The 11,085-nt window shown below is 46.1% G+C and overlaps 1 pseudogene; it reads right to left on the bottom strand.

Moving 5' to 3' along the window:
- Window positions 1-2,003: 2,003 nt before the first annotated feature.
- On the bottom strand, window positions 2,004-7,611 carry LOC123149733 (uncharacterized; annotated as a pseudogene).
- Between the last annotated feature and the right edge of the window lie 3,474 nt (window positions 7,612-11,085).

Genomic DNA, 11,085 nt, shown 5'->3' on the forward strand with positions numbered 1-11,085 from the left:
AAAGATCCAGGCATTCCAAAGAATGCATGCCAAATCCAAGTCTCTTGATCGACCACCGCTTCATGTATTATAGTGGAACCCTTTTTTTGGCCGTGAAATTGCCCGCCATGCCTTTGGACAATTCTTCCAACTCCAATGCATGCAATCTATTGAGCCAAGCATGCCAGGAAAGTCGCGAGCTTTGTTCATCGCCAAAAGCCTTGCGACGTCTTCAGCGTTGGGAGATCTCAAATACTTCTCGCCAAACACTTGCACAATTCCGACTGCGAAGCGCTTGACACACATGACGGCTTGGCTCTCACCCATAGCCATGTGATCATCAACTAGATCAGCCGGTATACCGTATGCCAACATACGCAAAGCGGCTGTCACCTTCTGAAAGGTGCTATGCCCGAGCTCTCCGGCGGCATTCCTCCTTTGCTAAAAAAAGCGGTCATGGCTCGCTAGTTTCTCTGCAATGCGCCTGAACAACTCGGTGCTCATCCTAAACCGGCAACGAAAATACGACTCGGGGTATGTTGGATTCTCAGCAAAATAATGCCTGATTAATCTGTTGTGGGCATCGATCCTATCCCTGCAAATTTTCTGCCGACCCATAACCGAACCACCGTGCTTCAGTTTTTTATTGATATGCATAGCTAGGATCATTGCAAGATCCTCCTCCTATTTCATATCAAATTCTTCTTCGGAAGAATCATACGACGAACTCATCTACAATGTTGAATACTATGCTATAAATAAAAAACTACAATCAACATGCACAAAATTCATGGCTTTTGAGCAGTACATACCTTCTAGGCGTTTTGTCGAACACCTTGCGGGCGCCGAGCGGCTGCGAGCGCGCGCAAGGGGCGGCGGGACTAGAGGGGGGCCGATGAAAGCGCGCGCGGGGCGGGGATAGACAGGGGAAGCGCCGGAACGGTCGCCGGGTGGCGCGGTCGGCGGCGGCGGCGCGACTGGATGGGGGGTGGGAGGTGCGAGCGAGCGCGCGAGAGTCCAGCGCGCGGGACTACGTATGCCGCGCGCGCTGTTTTCGCGCGCCCGCTGGAGCAATTATTCCGGTTGCACGCGCGCTAAAACGAGGAATTTTACGGCGCGGCATTAATTTGGCGTGGCTGTTGGAGATGCTGTTAGGCCGTGACTTATTAAGGCTGAATCTGTGTCCGACCCGGCGTCAGCTGCCGGAGCCGGTGACATCAACGATGTGGTGCTTACTATAGACTAGTTGTAGGCATTATATAGTAGTTACCTTTTTCTTTTCTCTATATGAAACATGCATGTTTCTCCATGCAATTTTACTAGTGTTTTGTTTGATTCTGGTGCAATTATATTTCCCTTGACCTGTAGATCTAAACTGTCCATGTGGCCCGTGCAAATACGAAGTGTATCAAGTATTTTTTTTGTAACATTTGAATCTTTCTGACTGAAAAATAATTCTTCTCGTTCTAAATTATAAAGTCGTTCCGTCTTTTCTAGACGAAAGTTTAGAGAACAATGCGCACATGTATCATTTTATAGATTAAAGTTTGTAAACAATGGCGGTACACGCTGAAGCCGGCACTAAACGACATGGCGGACTGACAAAACAAAGAGAATGCATCTGTTGTGTAGAAGAAAGTAGCAAGGGAAATATGGAAAATCCTTTTCTGACACCGGACTCATTTGCACCCCTGTTGAATAAAAAAAATAAAAAAACTAGAAAAATTCAAAAAATTCCATTTTTTTTCTCATGGTAGAAAATTTAATGCGTGAGGTCCGCCCCAATTTTCAAGTCATTTGGACAAATGAGAAACTCTCGGCAAAAAAGACAAATTCGTGGTCTGTAAAACAGTTTACTGTTCATATAGTGTTTTGACCCGATTTGTTTTTTTCTGAGAGCGCCTCAGATGTCCAAATAAGCTAAAATTTGAAGCAAACCTCACGCAACAAATTGTCTACTATAAGAAAAAAATTGAATTTTTTTGAATTTTTCTAGTATTTTTTGTGAATCTTTTTCTGACCGGATGCAGATGAGCCTGGGTACCGAATCACTGCATTGTCTAGTAGTAACCAAACACTCTGAAGAGACCGGGAAATGTCTACTACAGTACTCCTTCCGTTTCTTTTTAGTCTTCATATAATGTTTGACTAACTTTATATTGAAAATAATCATCATTCATAATATCAAATCAATATTATCAGATGCACCAAAAAATGTATTTTTTTTCATACTATATAGTTTCAATATTACAGGTGTTCATAATTTTTCATATAAATTTGAGCAAACCTTGTGTAGTCCGACTTTGACCAAATTTTATACGCGGACAAGTAACGGAAGGAGTACTACTATCAAACATTCTGGCCGCTGAAGGACGACGCTGCTGCCGTGCACGTGGGGCCCTCGTAGAGCTCCGTCCTCTGCATCTTCTCCGCCAAGGTCTCCATCCCCATGTACAAGAGCAGGAGCCAGACGTAGGACAGGTACTCCCCGCCCGTGCCCAAGCCCTTGGCGTGCAGGTAGCCCTTGCACCTGCTGGCCGAGAAGCAGAGCATCTCCACCCACACGCCCTGGACCACCCTCCACATCTTCTCCTCGTCGCCCCTGTGCGAGTCCATGAGGTCCTCGGCGACGCTCCAAGCCTGTCGAACGACGCCGACGCCTGCCGAGCCCTGGACGTCGACGCCGTCGCCGTCCCTCTTGAGCAGCTGGACGACCTTGTGCGCGAGGCCCCTCTTGCCCCGCCGCCCCCGCGGAGGATCATCCTCGAGCATGTCCACGAGCTCGCCGCACGCGTCCCTGAACAGGTTGCGCCGGGCACCAGGCATCAGCACCTCTGGCTTCACGAAGAGGAGGTACGCCATGTAGTTGGACATCTCCCTGCAGCGCCGGGCGGCGGCGCTGGACGGGGACGGGTCCTCCTGGTCCTGGAGGAGGTGGAAGCAGAAGTCGGTGGCGAGGTGCCAGACCAGGACGCTCTCGTCGAACGGCCTCGACACGCTCGCCAGCACTATGGACGATATGCTGGTGCGCCCAACCCCGGCGACCTCCCTGCCGAGAGTCCACTGGCCCCGGTAGTCGTTGAACGCCCGGAACGAGTCCGCGCCGGCTATGTGACCCTCCGTCCACCCTCCGGCGACGTGGCCGTGGACGAGGCCGGTGATCTCCTTGGACGACGCACCCTTGCGCGGCTTCATGGTCCAGAGCTGGTCGAGCAGGTCCCTACAGCCCAGGCAGGCCGCCGCCTTCATGAGCCACGAGTGCTTCCTGCGGCGGGCGACGTACCCCATCAGGTTGTACTGCGCGACCTGGTCGGGCCATGTCCGGTACCCGGTACACAGCCGCTTGATCCTGCCGAACGTTTGGTGGATCACGGTGGGCAAGACGTACTCCATCACGAAAGCAGACCATAGCAGGGCGTACGTGATGGTGTCATAGGCCTGGTGGACCTCGCCAGCGCTGCCGCCGCGGTAGCGGAACACCGCGATCGCCCCCAGCAGGGTGGCCGGTGGCCGCGGCTACCGTCCGAAGACCTCGAGCCGAGGTGAGCACCTTCCAGCGGTTTAAGGCAGCGTTGTTGGTGAAGACAAGATGCGAGATGTCGTGCAGCTTCAGTGATTCCTTGGTGTAGAGCTGGTGGAAGGTGGCGGAGAGGCTGGATTTCACCAGGCGATGCGCTGTGTCCGGGTTGCTACGCACCAGGTGTTTCAGGCAGCTCAGCCGGCCGGAGTACGGGGGTGCGAGGTCTATGCATAGGTTGTAGGGCTTCCAGATTTCCTCTGCTTTACAGGTGCTGTCGTCCTCGCCGCCGCCGCTGTCTGATGTCTCCTGATGCAGTCTTCCCCTTCCATGGCTGGCCTCGAAATGCTGCGTTGCAGCTCCGACGTAGTCCTGAAGCGAATTCATGTCACTCTCGCCATTCCCTTCTGAGCCTGAAGAAGAGTCCACCAGGCTGTTGACGCTGACTCTCTTCAGGTCCCAGGGCTTGCATACGCACTTGCTAATCCCACAGAAGAACAGGAGAAGCGCTGGCGTGAAGATTCTCTGGAAATCTTCGCCATCTGCTTTGGATTTTGGCCACGACTTGACGAACACAAAAATAGCGGCCGCCACCTGTCGTAAGAGCCGAAAGAGTGAGCAGGAGCAAGTGTGAAGTCTATTTGAACCCTTTAATCTTGTTGTACAGTAAAAAAAACTCTCAACTAAAGAAAAAAAATCAGAAATACAAATTGCCCTCTACAAAGGTCAAAAGTGGTTTTTGAGGAGGGTGGTTTTCAACTATGCCATCCTTTTCCAGTTTGAAATTAAATCTGATAAACATTAGATAAGGTTTTCAAGCCATGAAAGAAATATCTTCAGGACTCAAAAAAAAATTCAGAGAAAAAGACATTAGGATAATAGGGACATGAATAAAATATATTTGGGGCTTGCAAATTATCTCTGGAAACTTTCCAAAATCAGATTGAGCTCTAGGAAAATAGAAAAAAAATGTCCTAAAAATCTAGTAAATTCCCAAAGCATTCTTATCGAATGTCTGAATGGTGTTCCTGCAATACCCTATGATGAGAAGCTCAGATGTTCACCGTTTAAAAAATTTGAGCATCGTCCTGTTTATTCCCAGTCGCCGAGTACGGGGAGAGCGCGACTTGGTCTGGACTTCTCCTTTGGAACTGTTGGTGCTACTACTGGTGATTCCAGTTCCCGCAATGGAGCAAGCGGTGCACCCTTGCGCAAAGATTTTATTCCAGAGGAGGTGACCATACTGGTTTGGGTGGTGATTAATGTATGGCCCAGTTCAACAGGCAGAGTTGTTCTTGCAATGAGAAAGCTGTGGCCGTTGAGTATTCAGAACTATTTCAGTTATACAATCAAGACGCACTCGTCAAATCTATCGTCAGTTGCTATTGTCTGTAAATGATTTCTTTCTGTAATTTAAGTCTTAAGCTAGTTGTAGTGATCATTTTAATCAATCATTACCTGTAATTATTCTCACTATATTCTTTTCTGTGGTATTATGCAGGATGAAGATGTATGGAATGAAAAAAGTTGGACGCTATGGCATTGGGTTCATTGACCCAAATACCGTTAATGAATACACATGGAAATTAGATGCATATTATAAAAAAAGTGTAGAGGAAAGCATGCTAGAGTTCTTGAAGCGCCTCAATAGCAATTAAGATATACTACTTCCTTACAACTTCCAATTAGGTTAATGCCACTGGCTCCGAAAGCACCAATTAGGAGAAATTGTATATAGCTACCTAATTGTATACATATATACATGTGTGTATCTATGTGTGAATTAATTATAATGGTGGTTGTGAGACATTCAATGATATATATATATATATATATATATATATATATGCATAACATGTACAATATGTAGCATCATAAAATACCAGCAAACGAAAAAGAATTAAATGAAAAACATAAAATTAAATGAAAAAGAAATTATAAACCCAAACCCCCCAAACTTTTAATACCGGTTGGTGTTACCAAAGGCTCCCTGCCCCCGGAGCTGGCTCGTGCCACGTGGTTGCCCTTTAGCACCGGTTCGTGCTGAACCGGTACTAAAGGGGGGGGGGGGGGCTTTAGTGCCCACACTTTAGTGCCGGTTGCCGAACCGGCACTAAAGGGCCTTACGAACCGGGGCTATTGCCCGGTTCTGCACTAGTGAGAAGAGGGCGACCCGAAAGCGATCTAGGAAATCCGCTGGCGGCACCGGCGTTCCCCACCGCTTCCGGCGGCCGGTTTGGCTGTCGGAACGGTGGGGGACCCTGGTGACTCGCGCAGCGGTGTGTATAGAGTTAGGTTTTGAGGTGTGCTTCCCCGGAGTCGTCGTCAGGGCGGTGAAGACGGCGGCGGGTGGAAAAATGGATGTCCCGGCTCCTTCCCGTCCGCTCGGTGTCGTTGTTAACGCCGGCGACGAGCCTGGGGGCTTTTGGGTGGCGGATCAGGGCTACCGGAGTCCGCGTTGGGGGTTTTCGCCGCTGGGTTTGGTGGCGGCGACCGTGGGGGCGAAGGGTGTGTCTGGGTTGCGTGCCCTATTATGGGCTGTGGTCTTGAGGCGGCTCGGTGTCCTTCGAGGCTCCTGCGTGCTGGAGTTACGGTGAAGGAGCTGGTGCTGTCGTTTTGGGCCGGTGGAGGGCCTGATCTGCGGGTGATATGTGGAAAGGCTGCTGCTTCTTACTCGTTATCGTCTCCGTTCGTGTGTTTTCTGCCTCTTCTTCTCCGTGCGGCGTGTTGCTGCTGGGGAGGCCTGCTGAGCCCGGGGTGGATCCCCGGCTGATGTTCTGGAACCCGTCCTCTGTTCTCGTCCGTTGGACGGGACACATATGCGGTCCTCAAAGCCCTTTGTGGTGATGGCGTTTGCAGGCTGCTTGGTGGCTTCTTTGCTGCTGCTCTTCAGTGGTGGTCGCTGTCGGAGGAAGACTGGATCTCGCGCGGCGGAGACGCGGCCGGGGTTGAAGATGGCGACTGGCTGGGCTTTGTTGTTTCTTGTTGTTTTGCTGGGGTCTCTATGCAAATATTCAGCTGCTATGTACTCTAATCTTAATTTACTCGCAAAAAAAAACTCTAATCTTAATTACTTAGACTTGTGCTTGGCCGCATGAATATGCGACGCTCACCCCTTCTAGTTAGGATACCTGCAGGTTACCAGCAGGTTTCTACGGAAACAAAATTCCCAAAGCCTAAACAATCATACGCAAGCGGCTTAAACGAAAGAGCCTTAATAGATGCATCCGAACATTATTAGGATGTTAAGTCGTCCATGAAATGCAAGCACTGACCTGAGACACCGCTGTTACGACATGCCGCTTCCACAGCTCGTTGTCTTCGATGTTGTAGGCAGTTATGCTGTCCTGGCCGCCCAGGTGCACCAACAGGATTGGCGCCCACAGCAGCTCCACGCCGGGGAGGCCTTCGGTGCAGCACCTGCGGGAGTTGAAGAGGGTGGCAAGGGCGTAGATGGCCACGGCATCGCTGCCCAGGTAGGCCAGCCAGATGGAGAGCCTCAGCAAACCTGGGACTCGATGCTGACGAAAGGGCGCGAAGACGAAGAGGAACCACTGGATGGCGAGGCTCGCGAGGACGAGGATGGGCAGCTGGCTTACTTGCCAGAACTTCAGGGCTTTGGCGAAACCCGTATTGTCCTCAGTGCACTCATCCATCTCTCTCAGCTCTCAACTCTAGCTAGCTAGCGGATGAACGGGGGGATGGACCGGCCGGCCGGGATAGATGTCCTCCAAGCTCCCGTCCTCTTAGTTGCTCCCCCCTCAAATAGAGAACTACTACTACGGTTCTGAGTCCGAGCTAGCTATTCATCCGTAAAGGAGTGAGTAATTAATAACTCAGCCTTTTCCGCAGGAGACGGAAAGATGAAATAGCTTACTCCAACTAAGTCCACCGCTGATTTTTTGTTTTGAGATTATTGTCTACCACTGATCTCCATGTACTATCCTGTGTGCTACCAGTCCACTACTCCTTCCACTGAGTGCATGTGGGCCTGGTATGTTCTGAGCCCTTACGGCGTTTTCTACCCCAAGTGACGCAAGTTGGTACTGACAAAATATTTCATACAGTATATATAAAGTACATATACGAAAGGTGGTCCGCGGCTCTCCTCGTTATCCTCTCCTTGTAGCCTCGTGATCGCAGTTGAGAACACTATGCCAAATTTTGGACACACGACTTCATGTGTATTTCATTAAGACTAGATAATTGCCCGTGCGTTGCAACGGGAGTATAAACATACTATTAGATTAGCCCGTGACTGCACGTCTATTATTTTATTGCTGCGCTAAAATCTTAGCAAGTTTTTGTATGTAATTGTCATGATTTACTTGCCATTTTATTGTTATAAGCACATATTTGGCAAGAATTTAAAGACTTACCCAACAAAATAAGTTTTTATTTTGGTAATTTCAGAAAACATCAGACAATTGATTTTGTTTCAGAAAGAACAAATGGAAAAAAAAATCAGAAATGAGAGAAAAAATTCAAAGAGGAGAAGGAAAGAGTGGGATGTATATAAAGAAAGTTGGATGAAAGACAGGAGAAATGAGAACCTTACGTTCCTTCTAAGTAGTAAATTTTTTAGATTGTTGTCTACCGTTGATCTCCATATGCTATCTTGTGAGCTACCAGTCCAGTACTCCTTCCACTGATTGCATGTCGGCCTGGTATGGTCTGAGCCCTTACGGTGTTTTCTACCCCAAGTGGACTAAGTTGGTACTGACAAAATATTCCATATAGTATATATAAAGTACATATATGAAAGGTGGTCCGCGGCTCTTGTCGTTATCCTCTCCCTGTAGTCTAGTGATCGCAGTTGAGCATACTATGCCAAATTTTGACACACAACTTCACGTGTATTTCATTAAGACTAGATAATTGCTCGTGCGTTGCAACGGGAGTATAAACATTCTAGTAGATTAGCCCGTGACTGCACGTCTATTATGTTGTTGATGCGCTAAAATCTTAGCAAGTTTTTGTATATAATCGTCATGATTTACTTGCCATTTTATGCTTATAAGCACTTATTTGGTAAGAATTTAATGACTTACCAAACAAAATAAGTTTTTATTTTGGTAATTTAATAAAACAAGAGACAATTGATTTCATTTTAGGAAGAATAGATGGAAAAAAATCAGAGACGAGAGAAAAAATTCAAAGAGGAGAAGGAAAGAGTGGGATGTATATAAAGAAAGCTGGACGAAAGAGAGGTGAAATAAGAACCTTACGTTCCTTTTAAGTAGTAAAATTTTGAGATTATTGTCTACCACCGATCTCCATGTGCTATCCTCTGTGCTACCAGTCCACTACTCCATCCACTAATTGCATGTGGGCCTGGTATGTTCTGAGCCCTTACGGCGTTTTCTACCCCAAGTGACCCAAGTTGGTACTGACAAAATATTCCATATAGTATATATAAAGTACATATATGAAAGGTGGTCCGTGGCTCTCCTCGTCATCCTCTCCCCGTAGCCTAGTGATCGCAGTTGAGCATAATATGCTAAATTTCGGAACACGACTTCACGTGTATTTCATTAAGACTAGATAATTGCCCATGCGTTGCAACGGGAGTATAAACATTCTAGTAGATTAGCCCGTGACTGCACGTCTATTATTTTATTGATGCGCTAAAATCTTAGCAAGTTTTTGTATATAATCGCCATGATTTACTTGCCATTTTATTGTTATAAGCACTTATTTGGTAAGAATAGAATGACTTACCAAACAAAATAAGTTTTATTCAGGTAATTTAGTAAAACATGAGATAATCAATTTTATTTTAGGGAGAATGGAAGGGAAAAAAATCAGAGATTAGATAAAAAAATCAGAGAGGAGAAGGAAAGAGTGGGATGTATATAAACAAAGTCGGATGAAAGAGAGGTGAAATGAGAACCTTACGTTTCTTTTAAGTATTAGAAATTTTGAGATTTTTGTCTAACGCTGATCTCCATGTGCTATCTTATGTGCTACCAGTCCACTACTCCTTCCACTGATTGCATGTGGGCTTGGTATGTTCTGAGCCCTTACGGCGTTTTCTACCCCAAGTGGCCCAAGTTGGTACTGACAAAATATTCCATATAGTATATAAAAAGTACATATATGAAAGGTGGTCCGTGGCTCTCGTCGTCATGCTCTCCCTGTAGCCTAGTGATGGCAGCTGAGCATAATATGCCAAATTTCGACACACGACTTCACGTGTATTTCATTAAGACTAGATAATTGCCCGTGCGTTGCAACGGTAGTATACACATTCTAGTAGATTAGCCCGTGACTACACGTCCATTATTTTATTGATGCACTAAAAGCTTAGCAATTTTTTGTATATAATTGCCATGATTAACTTGGCATTTTATTGTTATCAGCACTTATTTGGTAAGAATTGAATGACTTACCTAACATAATAAATTTTTATTTGGTAATTTAGTAAAACATGAGATAATTGATTTTATTTTAGGGAGAATGGTAGGAAAAAAATCAGAGATTAGAGAAAAAATCAAACAGGAGAAGGAAAGAGTGGGGTGTATATAAACAAAGTTGGATGAAAGAGAGGTGAAATGAGAACCTTACGTTCCTTTTAAGTGGTAGAAATTTTGAGATTTTTGTCTACCACGGATCTCCATGTGCTATCCTATGTGCTACCAGTCCACTACTCCTTCCACTGATTGCATGTGGGCTTGGTATGTTCTGAGCCCTTACGGCGTTTTCTACCCCAAGTGGCCCAAGTTGGCACTGACTAAATATTCCATGTAGTATATATAAAGTACATATACGAAAGGTGGTCCGCGGCTCTCGTCTTTATCCTCTCCCCGTAGTCTAGTGATCGCAGTTGAGCATACTATGCCAAATTTCAACACACAACTTCACGTGTATTTCATTAAGACTAGATAATTGCCCGTGCGTTGCAACGGGAGTATAAACATTCTAGTAGATTAGCCCGTGACTGCACGTCTATTATTTTGTTGATGCGCTAAAATCTTAGCAAGTTTTTGCATGTAATCGTCATGATTTACTTGCCATTTTATTGTTATAAGCACTTATTTGGTAAGAATATAATGACTTACCAAACAAAATAAGCTTTTATTTTGGTAATTTAATAAAACATGAGACAATTGATTTCATTCTAGGAAGAATAAATGGAAAAAATATCAGAGATGAGAGAAAAAATTCAAAGAGGAGAAGGAAAGAGTGGGATGTATATAAAGAAAGTTGGAGAAAAGAGAGGTGAAATGAGAACCTTACGTTCCTTTTAAGTAGTAAAATTTTGAGATTATTGTCTACCGCCGATCTCCATGTGCTACCAGTCCACTACTCCTTCCACTGATTGCATGTGGGCTTGGTATGTTCTGAGCCCTTACGGCGTTTTCTACCCCAAGTGACCCAAGTTGGTACCGACAAAATATTCCATATAGTATATATAGAGTACATATATGAAAGGTGGTCCGTGGCTCTCGTCGTCATGCTCTCCCTGTAGCCTAGTGATGGCAGTTGAGCATAATATGCCAAATTTCGACACACGACCTCAAGTGTATTTCATTAAGACCAGATAATTGCTCTTGCGTTGCAACGGGAGTATAAACATTCTAGTAGAT

The sequence above is a fragment of the Triticum aestivum genome, chromosome 7A (genome assembly GCF_018294505.1).
Source record: "Triticum aestivum cultivar Chinese Spring chromosome 7A, IWGSC CS RefSeq v2.1, whole genome shotgun sequence".
Lineage (NCBI taxonomy): Eukaryota > Viridiplantae > Streptophyta > Magnoliopsida > Poales > Poaceae > Triticum > Triticum aestivum.